The sequence below is a fragment of the Copadichromis virginalis genome, linkage group LG6 (assembly GCF_057382275.1).
Source record: "Copadichromis virginalis isolate Kocher_CV1m ecotype Utaka linkage group LG6, C_Virginalis_male_GT1.1, whole genome shotgun sequence".
Taxonomy (NCBI): Eukaryota; Metazoa; Chordata; class Actinopteri; order Cichliformes; family Cichlidae; genus Copadichromis; species Copadichromis virginalis.
Window position 1 is genome coordinate 11,929,784 of NC_140623.1, and position 11,798 is coordinate 11,941,581.

An 11,798-nucleotide genomic window follows, 5' to 3' on the forward strand; every position below is an offset into this window, starting at 1 on the left:
GGCCCCGCGGGCCAAGACTCCGGTACACCAGCTCCTCTGCCTCAACCTGTTGCCGTTGCATCTCCACCTACATCAGCTTTCCGTGATGCTACGTCCCCGGAGCCCGAACCATTTTCAGGGGATCCAGGGAGTTGTAGCGGGTTTTTGCTTCAGGTCGACCTTGTTTTCGGTCGTTCTCCACGCACATTTATTGCGGATTCTAATAAGATATCTTAAAACCGGTTGGCCTGACGACGCTCTGCGTGGGGTGTTTTTCCGGGCATTGAACGAGGGTATGAAAGACCAGCTTGCCTCCCGTGATGAGCCAAAATCTTTTGAGGAACTGGCGTCCCTCTCCCTTCGCATTGACAACAGGTTGTGTTAGGTATTTTAGTACCATGGGAGCATTTACTGGATATTGTTTTATAGTGACATTATGCAGGAAAACTCTGTCATTCAATAAGGCCCCTTTGTTTTAGTTATTTTTCTCTTTGACCCAAGAATTGATGTGTGAGAATCACAGGCTGGTACAAGGTTGAAATACCACAGAGAGCACTCCCTCAGCTACATTAGTTTCTTAATCTTTTAGACGCCTGTTGAAGGCCAAATGGTTTGTTTCAGATTTCACTAATGTAAGAACTCTTCGTTTTGTGCCTTGAAAATATGTCGCTGAGATAATCACAATTGTAGCTGAACTAATAAACTACACAAAGGATGCTTCTTCACCCAAGGGCAGGAAGACGCTGCCTTATCTTGGTCTGTACTGGTTTAAACTGATAATCTGCTGTCTCATGAATTTTACCCTCTATATAAACTGTTGTACTTGTGAATAAAGTTGAGTCACTTTGGGAAGACAATCTAAAGCAGTCTCTGTTTTCTTGTTCTCCCAAGCTGCTCCCGAGCTCGTACTAACACGCTGAATGGCATGCTTGAATATTACTTGAGAATATATTTGACTGTGTTACAGACTAAGGGACATTCTCTGCTGATAGGTGAAGGTACATTCTCTGCTGATAGACGTCCACGCCTCGAAGGAAGTCGATCCACGGATTAGGCCCTGGAAACCGTTTCCTTCAATTTTGGTGTCAGAAGTGGGATCCTGACGAAGGTAGGCACGTGTCTTTTATTTTATAAGACTGTGTTATGCCTTTCTCAGTGATCCACATAGAAACGGGATACGCTGACGAGGCCTTCTTCAGTGGCCCACATAGTAACAAGTGGGATACACTGAGGAGCCTTCTTTAGTGGCCCACATAGAAACACAGGAAGTTGCCTGTTGTTTTGTAAATAAAAGCAGAAAGGACACAGGAAGTTGCCTGCTGTCATAAACTAAGAAGTTGCTCACCAGCAGAAAGGACACAGGAAGTTGCCTGGGGTCATAAAACGAGAAGTTGCTCGTTAAAAAGTGAGAAGTTGCTCACTAAAAAGATAAAATTGCTAGCAAAAAATCAAGTAACCTCAGGTGTGCCACAGCAAAAATAAATACTAACCTAAATCCTCCTAGCGTGTAAACCCCTCTGGAAATCACTGAACATGGGTCAGAATTATTCAAAGACCACAGACAGGTCCGATAAAAAATCTAAAGTACCTGTAAAACCAAAAAATTAATAAAATACCAAATAAAGTCTCAAATAACGGCTCAGTACAACTCCCATTTCCGGTTACGTGTAACCTACGTCCGCGAATCGGTGAAGACGTCCATGATCACGTATCCAGAACATGCGGAAGTGCTTATGTGACTGACTTTGTTTACAACTTAAGAAGTTCAATCCATTCTAATTTATTTTCGGAGCCTTATCCCGAACGATTATCGCCAGAAAACAGGTCAGTAGAAATGTTGAATATCATTTGTGATAAGAAAAGTAGTCTGCTTAAAAAGTCCTGTAGAAAATACATGATAGAATGCCGCGACGTGATACATCAAATGTTACCACTATGGAAAAAAGGACCGGAACCAGGTGTAGATACTTTTACATCAAATAAAACTAGTGCAGGCTCTAGCAAAGAAAATAAATCTACTGCGGGAAAAGCTAGTCTTGCATGCTCAGCCATTCAGCCTACAGCCCCGCCGCCTTACGAAGATGAGACCGAATTAATAGTCGCTGTAGCAGCTGCACGCAAACAATGTCAGCATTCTGATCCAACCAGCTCAAAAGAAAGCGACGAAAAAACCTGAATCATATGCAACGGATCTTAGCCATCTCTTTAAACAGGATCAGGAAAAACAATATATACGCCGCAAGGAAGAATTAGTGACAACTATTAAAGAGCTTCCCGATCCTCTTAAAAATCCTACAGCCTTTGTCTCTGCACTACAGAGAAGTACCAGATATCACCATTTGGGTCGTCCGGATTACAGGTACATATTGTGTCAATGCATTCCTGGAGTAACCGAGTCACAACTCATAAGAGAGATAGGTGAATTAGACCCAAAGCATGATAAAGCATCCACAACTGCAGAGTTTTTGTGGGTAAATAATGACAAAATCACCAATTTCTTTAAGAATCTAAAGAAATTCCTGCTAACAATGTCCAGAGACAAAATTGACTTAAATGCAGTAACTATGTGTAAACAGAAGCCTGATGAATCTATCCTAGTATTCATAAAACGCTTTATGCACTGTTGGACAAGCTAGAGGTGCAAATTTAGCTCAGTTTTCCAGCAGCCGCAGACACCCAGAGCAAAAATGAATTTGTGTATTTAATTTAACATAAAGGGTGAAATGTTTGCTGACACTGATAACAGCTTATGTTTTCTCTGCCCTATGTACCGACATGATGGAGAAGGAACATCCTCTGTGTCAGCTGGACCCTCAGCAGAGAATGAACTCAACATCCTTTTTGTCCGGTACTCTATGTCACACACTGTGCCAAAAAAAAACGTGTACAGACGCCACTAACAGGTAATCCCATGACTGGGAGCCACACTTTTGTTTCTCTCACACTGTTCAACAACATGATAACTGCTCACACAAGTGAAGGTCAAACAGTGATTTTGTCACATAACTCAGACATAGTTTATGACATAACTACACCATGTCGTCACATAGATCTAACCTACCCTATCCACTGTACTATTTCTGCAGTTACATTGCCAGCTGAATACCAGAATATGACATTATGGTCAAAAAGTGAGAATGATATATGATTTATTGACTTTATCACGTACACCTATTAAAACACAACAAGCCAGTATATGTCAAGCAACATCCCATTTCTGCCGAAAAAGCCGCAGCCCTAGATGTCATGATAGGAGATTTATTGACTACAGGAGTAATAAAGCCCACACTCCTGTCAATCCTGTGCCAAAGCCTAACAAACCTGGCGTATGGCGTTTCATACAAGACTTAAGGCAAATTAATGCAGTCAACATTCCTCTGCCACCTCTCGTTTCAGATGTTCACAGCATATTGACATGCATTGCATACACACTTTACCGTGGTGGATTTATGCTCCGCTCCTTTTTCTCATGAAGACACACAGCCGTTATTTGTATTCACACATAGAAATAAGCAGTACACTTGGACTCGTTTGCCCCAAGGCATGATAGACAGCTCTGCTGCTTTCTCAATGGTGCTTTACTCCTCCAGGGCTGCACCCTGATCCACACGTGGATGACCTCCTCCTCTGTGCTCCGAGTGAAAAACTATGTCAAACTGCTACACACATGCTTCTCCAGCACCTCCAAAAGACTGGCCACAAAGCATCAGCAAAGAAAATGCAGTACTGTCAGACTTCTGTTCAATATTTGGGATTCACACTGTCTCACGGAAAACGTTCCATGACTGCAGACAGGGTCAAAGCTGTGACCTCCGTCCCTCGGCCCACTACACAGAAGGAAATGTTGTCCTTCCTGGGCATGGTGAACTATTGCAGACAGTGGATACCAGACTGTTCTTTTCATGACCACATTCTGCGTGACTGTTGTAAAAAAGACAAGCCTCCTCGAATACTGTGATCCACAGAAATGACTGCCTCTTTCAATGCATTAAAGGGAGTGCTGACCTCCGCCACTCAAAGGTGCTGCCTGAATTGTTCGGGAATGCCGGCCTGCCTGAGAGCAGTAGCAGCTTGCTCTATCATGATAAGGGACTGCGAGAAGCTCACACTCTCACATGACACTATTCTACACACCAATCACCAGGTCACGACCATTCTAGCAAACATAACTACACAACACATGACCGCACAACGTCGCTCAGGTTATGAAGCTACACTGACTTCAACAGCAAATCTCACTATAAAAGCAAGCAGCACACCCAATTCGCCAGCACACTTACTTATTCGTATGCTGTGTTCCTCTGACCGACAGGATGGTTCAGACGACCCTGACGATCATGACTGCATGACACGTATACAGGAATCCACAGCACCATGTCCAGATTTAGAGCAAACACCTATCCCAGACTCAGCCACGGTTTATGTGGACGGGTCCTGTTCAAGGCCGAGTGACAACTCATTTCTTTGTGGCTATTCAGTGGTAACAGTGCCTGGCTCACTCATTACCATTTCACTCAGCACAAAAAGCAGAGCTCATGGCTTTAATACGCACCTGTGAGCTACATTTGGATAAGCATGTGACAATTTACGCAGACAGCCGCTATGCATTTGGCGCTGTGCATGACTTTGGCACATTGTGGAGACAGAGAGGATTTAGATCTGCTGATGGAAAATAAATTGCTAATTCTGATCTTGTGCAAAGACTTTTTCAGGCTATACAGCTACCATCGGCCGTTGCAGTTGTAAAAACGAAAGGACACAGTACAGCTGACACAGACGAAGCAACAGGTAATGCCTTAGCAGACGTGACAGCCAAGGCTGCAGCTGCATCACAGCTCCCACCTCCGCAGGAAGTATTATCTGTGCCCCTACAGCTGCCACTTGTTACACTCCCAGACTATTTAGACACAAATGTTGATTTAAAATTTATACAAGAGCAGGCCTCTGCATGTGATTACACCTGTTGGGAGAATAATGACTGTACCTTAGATGACAGAGATGGCTTATACAAAATCTTAAGGGTTTGATTGCCCTCCCATATTCCCTGATGCCAGTCCTTGCCCGACATTTTCACTGTGTGAGTCATGTCGGACAAAGAGGGGTAATAGGGGCAATAAAATCAAGATTTGTAATTGAGAAAACATCACATGCAGTAAAAGCATATTAGCAACCTGTCTAACATGTGCACGAACTAATGTAGGAAAATCAAAAGCAAAACATCAGCATTTACCACAACCAGATTTTCCATTTCATACATTATGACTCCATCTGCAGTAACCAAATTATTTCCATTTGAAATAAGACTATTTCCAACACCATGGTCAACTTCCAGAGGGGCACCGCTAGTAGAAGGTGATGTATATTGCATTGTCCACTGATGTTCACAACCTGGTAGAAAAACTGAATAATAACTATCAGAAAGTTTGTCTCTCTCAGCTTTTCCCCTCCACGGTTCCACCAGTGGAGACAAGGAGATGCATGTTGGAGAAGCCACTAAAACCAAGGACTCTCTGGGAGGCCGCGCGTGTTCCAGCCCCAGACTGTACTGGCAGTGACGAAGAACCAGCATCCTCACAGACGGACAACCTCAGTGGATTCATGCCAGCAGGGTTAAGACCAGCCCAATCGGACCATCTCAGGCGTCGGATCAAGCAGACGACATCTCCGGCGAGCCAGCGCCCGGAACTAGAGCAAATAAACACACGGGTAGACGACATCTCCGGCGAGCCAGCGCCCGGATCCAATGTACACACACACACAATCACTGATTAACACACAACGCCGGAAAGAGCCAAGACTCAGAAAGCCCTTTGATCCCCCGCCTGAACAACAACAAGGTACTCGAACATCCAGCAGGAACAGAAAGCCTAGAGTACCACACAATGTCTAACCTGATAAAGATAGACTCGTTTCATCCTGATAATGGAGAAAATGAAATGCCCATTGTCATCACACGAACCTGGGACCAGGCCAGGAGATGACTAAAGAACTGTCTTTTTTATATATTTAGGTTATTAATCATATCTACTGCATTAACCTTAGGATTTTTATTTACTATTTCGTATTGTAAAGTGCAACCCTGTTCACATTTCTGCAAGCCACATTTTCAATGATAACCCATATAGCTACTAGTACAGCTACTTCAATGTATTTGCAATTAGCACAAATTGATCCTGAGGATGTGTCAGATGTTACCAATGATGTTCCTGATGTGTATATTGAACATTAGGTTGTGAACTATTACATTTTATGATTTGCTTTTTATATTATGTTATTACATTTGTGATTTTTCCTTTCTATTTGAGTTATTATTTTAAAAAATAATAAAAGAGGGGAACTGTTAGGTATTTTAGTACCATGGGAGCATTTACTGGATATTGTTTTATAGTGACATTATGCAGGAAAACTCTGTCATTCAATAAGGCCCCTTTGTTTTAGTTATTTTTCTCTTTGACCCAAGAATTGATGTGTGAGAATCACAGGCTGGTACAAGGTTGAAATACCACAGAGAGCACTCCCTCAGCTACATTAGTTTCTTAATCTTTTAGACGCCTGTTGAAGGCCAAATGGTTTGTTTCAGATTTCACTAATGTAAGAACTCTTCGTTTTGTGCCTTGAAAATATGTCGCTGAGATAATCACAATTGTAGCTGAACTAATAAACTACACAAAGGATGCTTCTTCACCCAAGGGCAGGAAGACGCTGCCTTATCTTGGTCTGTACTGGTTTAAACTGATAATCTGCTGTCTCATGAATTTTACCCTCTATATAAACTGTTGTACTTGTGAATAAAGTTGAGTCACTTTGGGAAGACAATCTAAAGCAGTCTCTGTTTTCTTGTTCTCCCAAGCTGCTCCCGAGCTCGTACTAACACGCTGAATGGCATGCTTGAATATTACTTGAGAATATATTTGACTGTGTTACAGACTAAGGGACATTCTCTGCTGATAGGTGAAGGTACATTCTCTGCTGATAGACGTCCACGCCTCGAAGGAAGTCGATCCACGGATTAGGCCCTGGAAACCGTTTCCTTCAGGTTGCGTGACAGGGAGAGGGACAGGAACTACAAATCCCAGCGCCGTTTACCGCGCTCGTTTCCGGGTACGTCACCGTCGCCGCCTCCGACTGTGGACTCGCATGAGTTTGTCGCCTCGGCTTACGTCACTAATCCCGAGCCGGAGCCTATGCAGATTGGCCGGTCACGGTTGACACCGGAGGAGAGGGAGCGGCGGCGTCGGGCTCATGCCTGTTTTTACTGTGGCTCGCTGGAACACTTGATTGCTGCATGCCCGAAGGAGGGAAAAGGTGTCGCCCGCCGGTAGAATCGGGGATACGGGTGGGCGGTTCGAATTCTGGTCAGAAACCCCGTTTACAACTCCCTGTCACCTTGGAGATGCTACAGATTACTCATTCGTGCACAGCCTTATTAGATTCTGGTTCTGAACAGAATTTAATCAGTCTCGATCTCGCTGAACGATTAGGCGTTCCGCTCGTGCGCCTTGAGCCGCCCATTCCAGTTAGAGCGATTAATAACCAGGTTTTCACTAAAATTTCTTTTCACACTGGTCCAGTGTCACTGTGCACTTCGGGGAATCATAGGGAGAAACTCACCTTTTTTGTCCTCGATTCACCTGATTCTCCGCTCACTTTGGGTTATACCTGGCTGTGCTTACACAATCCGCACTTGGATTGGGAGGGGCAAAGGGTTGTCAGCTGGAGCCCTTTTTGCCACTCAAATTGTCTGACTTCCGCCCGTTTTCCCGGCCCGGGGGAGGCTACGGGGACTGACGAATATGTCCCCGATCTCTCCGGGGTGCCGCCTGAGTATCATGATTTGCGGGAAGTATTCAGTAAGATCAAAGCGCAGTCTCTACCGCCCCATCGTCCTTATGACTGTGCGATTGATTTGCTCCCCGGAGCGTCCCTGCCCAAGAGCCGGTTATATAGTATCTCTAGGCCAGAACGTGCTGCGATGGAGGAGTATATTAGGGATTCACTAGCGGCTGGGTTAATCCGTCCGTCTTCATCCCCCGTGGCGGCTGGGTTTTTTTTTGTAGACAAGAAGGATGGGTCTCTTCGGCCGTGTATTGATTTCAGGGGCTTGAATGACGTCACTATTAAAAATAAGTATCCCTTGCCACTCATTAGCTCCGCTGTTGAATTGCTACAGGGTGCCACGGTGTTCACTAAGTTAGATCTTCGCAATGCTTATCATTTGGTGCGAATCCGTCAGGGTGACGAGTGGAAGACGGCGTTTAATACCCCCCTGGGCCATTTCGAGTATCTCGTTATGCCTTTCGGTTTAACGAACGCTCCAGCGGTGTTTCAGGCCCTAATAAATGATGTCCTACGGGATTTCATCGACCGTTTTGTGTTCGTCTATTTAGATGACATTCTTATTTTTTCTAAAACTTTGGCTGAGCATCATTCACATGTCCGAGCTGTCCTTCAACGCCTCTTGGAAAACAGACTGTATGCCAAGGCTGAGAAATGTGAGTTTCATTTGACATCGGTCTCTTTCCTGGGATACATTTTGGCAGGGGGGCAGGTGAAGACGGATCCGGCTAAGGTGAAGGCGGTCACGGACTGGCCTGTGCCTTCTACTCGCAAGCAACTCCAGGGGTTTTTGGGATTTGCGAATTTCTATCGTCGGTTCATAAGGAACTACAGTCTGGTGGCGGCTCCGCTTACACGCCTTACCTCTACGAAGCTTCCGTTCGGCTGGTCCGCCGAAGCAGACGGCGCGTTCACGAAACTGAAACATCTGTTTTCTACTGCGCCCGTCCTCGCTCAACCCGACCCGTCTAAGGCTTTTATTGTGGAGGTGGATGCTTCTGATGTGGGGGTGGGGGCTGTGCTTTCACAATGTGCCGGCCCCTCCTCTAAGCTGCGACCGTGCGCTTTTTTTTCTCGGCGGCTTTCACCAGCGGAACGGAACTATGATGTGGGGGACCGGGAACTGCTTGCCGTTAAGTTGGCGTTGGAGGAGTGGCGTCATCACCTGGAAGGCGCGGCGCTACCGTTCCTGGTGTGGACGGATCATAAGAACTTGACGTACCTACGCGGTGCGAAGAGGTTGAATGTACGTCAAGCTCGTTGGTCGCTGTTTTTTGCACGTTTTAACTTTTCCATTTCCTATCGCCCGGGTTCCAGCAACACCAAACCGGATGCCCTCTCTCGGCAGTTTGACTCGGACGCAGGTCCGGCGGAGTTTTCCACCATTCTTCCGGCCGGCTGTACGGTGGGGGCTATTACCTGGGAGGTGGAGGACGCCATCAACCGGGGCCTCCGGACGGAACCGGATCCGGGCACGGGACCGACTAACCGGCGTTTTGTTCCCGCGGCTGCTCGCTCCAAGGTACTGGAATGGGTGCACGCTTCGAGGTTTGCGTGTCACCCGGGCAGGGGCAGGACGACTTCTATGGTTAAGAGACATTTTTGGTGGGCCACTCTGGACAAAGATGTTCGGGAATATGTGGCTGCGTGCCCTTTGTGTGCCAGGTGTAAGTCGCGTACTCACCGTCCTGCTGGGCTGTTGCAGCCGTTATCTACGCCTCATCGCCCTTGGTCCCACATCGCCCTGGATTTTGTTACGGGACTCCCGGTTTCGGCTGGGAAGACCACTATTCTCTCGGTCGTGGATCGGTTTTCTAAGGCTGCTCATTTCGTCGCTTTGGAGAAGTTGCCCACTGCGGCTGAGACGTCTACGTTGTTGTTGGACCATGTTTTTCGGCTTCATGGCATTCCTGTGGAAATAGTTTCGGACAGGGGTCCGCAGTTTTCGTCCCAAGTTTGGGGTTCTTTTTGCGCTGCTTTGGGGGCCAGGCCTTGTCTGAGCTCTGGTTACCATCCTCAGACGAACGGCCAGACGGAACGTTTAAATCAGGAGCTTGGGGCCGCGCTCCGCTGTGTGACCTGTCATAACCCTGCGACTTGGGCCTCGTATCTGCCGTGGGTGGAATATGCCCACAACTCCTTGGTTTCGTCTGCTACTGGGCTGTCACCGTTCGAGGCCTCTTTGGGTTATCAGCCGCCCCTGTTTCCGGAGGAGGAGGCTGATCTTGCTGTCCCCTCGGTCCAGCATCATCTGCAGCGCTGCCGTCGGGTCTGGTCTCGTACGCGGGAGGCGCTGTTGCGAGCTGTGGCTCGCCAACGTGGCTGTGCCGACCGTCGCCGGTCTCCTGCGCCTGTTTACTCGCCGGGGCAGAAGGTGTGGCTCGCCGCGAAGGACATCCCTCTCAGGGCATCCTCCCGCAAGTTGTCTCCTCGTTACATCGGCCCCTATTCTGTGGACAGGGTCCTCAGCCCCACGGCTGTCAAGCTCCGTTTGCCTGCTGCCTTGCGGGTTCACCCGGTCTTTCACGTTTCTCAGGTGAAGCCGGTGGTGTCTAGTCGTCTGTGCCCCCGCCTCCCGCCCGGCTCGTTGACGGGCACCCTGCGTTCTCTGTCCGGCGCATTCTGGATGTGCGGCGGCGGGGTAGGGGGCTGCAGTTTTTGGTGGACTGGGAGGGTTATGGGCCGGAGGAGCATTCTTGGGTTCCTCGTTCTTTGATGCTTGACTCTGTGATGGTTTCTGATTTTCTTAGGTCACGTCGTGGGGCGGGTGCTGGTCGGCCGCCAGGTGGCGTCCCTTGAGGGGGGGTACTGTCATGGTCCGGGTGTGTGCCAGTGTGTCTCCCTCCGAGCCGGCGTCTCCACCCCTGGGAGGGGCCTCAGTGTTTTTGCTGATCGCTTACATCTGTGGGTAATTAGCCGGGGACTCATAAGGCCAGCGTTCTCAATCTCTCTTCGCCAGATTCTCTGCTAACATCAGTCAGTGCAGGCCACCACCATAATTCCCTACGTGTTTTTGTGAATCACCTTGCCTCACTATATGTTTGTTTTTTGTGCGCCTCTTCTTAGCTACACCTAACTGTCAACCCCTGTCGAAGAGCTTCTACTTGGATGCTGGACCTTCTGGCAGTCCCTCAGGCTATTACCAAAATTACCTACCTGCCTCTCTGCCTCCACGCCAGGAGTTTTTTGGATTTACACACCCGGACTACTCACCCCTCTATGTCATCTCCGACCTCCGTTGGCAAGTACGCAGTACGAAGGAGGATTCTGAGCCAACAATATATTCATATGCCTCCTTATCTGTGTTTTGAACATTTGCATTCTGTTACAGTGACCCCGGCCTTTTCCTGGACCCTATGTGACTTGCTTTCCAGTCCAATCCCTGGAATAGCTGTCCTCTCTGACCCGGACCAGATCGTTACTTAGTTTAACGTCTACTCTCACCTTTTGTTTATGAATATTTTGTGTAAACATTAAACATTATTCTTAAAATATACTTACGAGCTGTTCGGCGTTTTGCGTTTGAGTCCTGTCACTCGTCTGAAACGGTCTCGGCCGTAACAAGTTCACACAAATAAATAATTCCCGTGTGTTTTTGAAAGCTTGAATCATGAATCATAACGAGGCAGTCACATCATTTCAGAGGAGCCTCTTTTGTCTTTCGTCATGTGATATTCTGAAGAACTATATGGACCTCAACATGGGCTTCATTTGGACACGCCCCCTTAAGTGTAACTAACCGGTACAATGATAACAGCAGGAGGAGAATGCAAACTTGATTTGTTTTTTGCAGATAAAATCAAAAAGTCAGTCTATTTATCCGCTATTCTGTAGTCGATCAGGAGGTACTTTATAGGTACAGAAATGTCCAATAATATCCATAACAAAATTATCATACAGTCCGAAATTCTGCTCTCCAGTCAGCTATGAAGTGCTTGTTAAGCAATGCATTGTAACCATTGCAGTGTTTGTGTAGGGGCATG

At 47.1% G+C, this 11,798-nt stretch overlaps 1 long non-coding RNA gene across 1 annotated transcript; it reads left to right on the forward strand.

Moving 5' to 3' along the window:
* The first annotated feature begins 363 nt into the window (after window positions 1–363).
* Window positions 364–6,795, forward strand: LOC146707349 (uncharacterized). Its single transcript, XR_014920819.1, has 2 exons — window positions 364–1,087; window positions 5,416–6,795. It is a non-coding gene; the product is annotated as an uncharacterized LOC146707349 (long non-coding RNA).
* The last annotated feature ends 5,003 nt before the right edge of the window (window positions 6,796–11,798 follow it).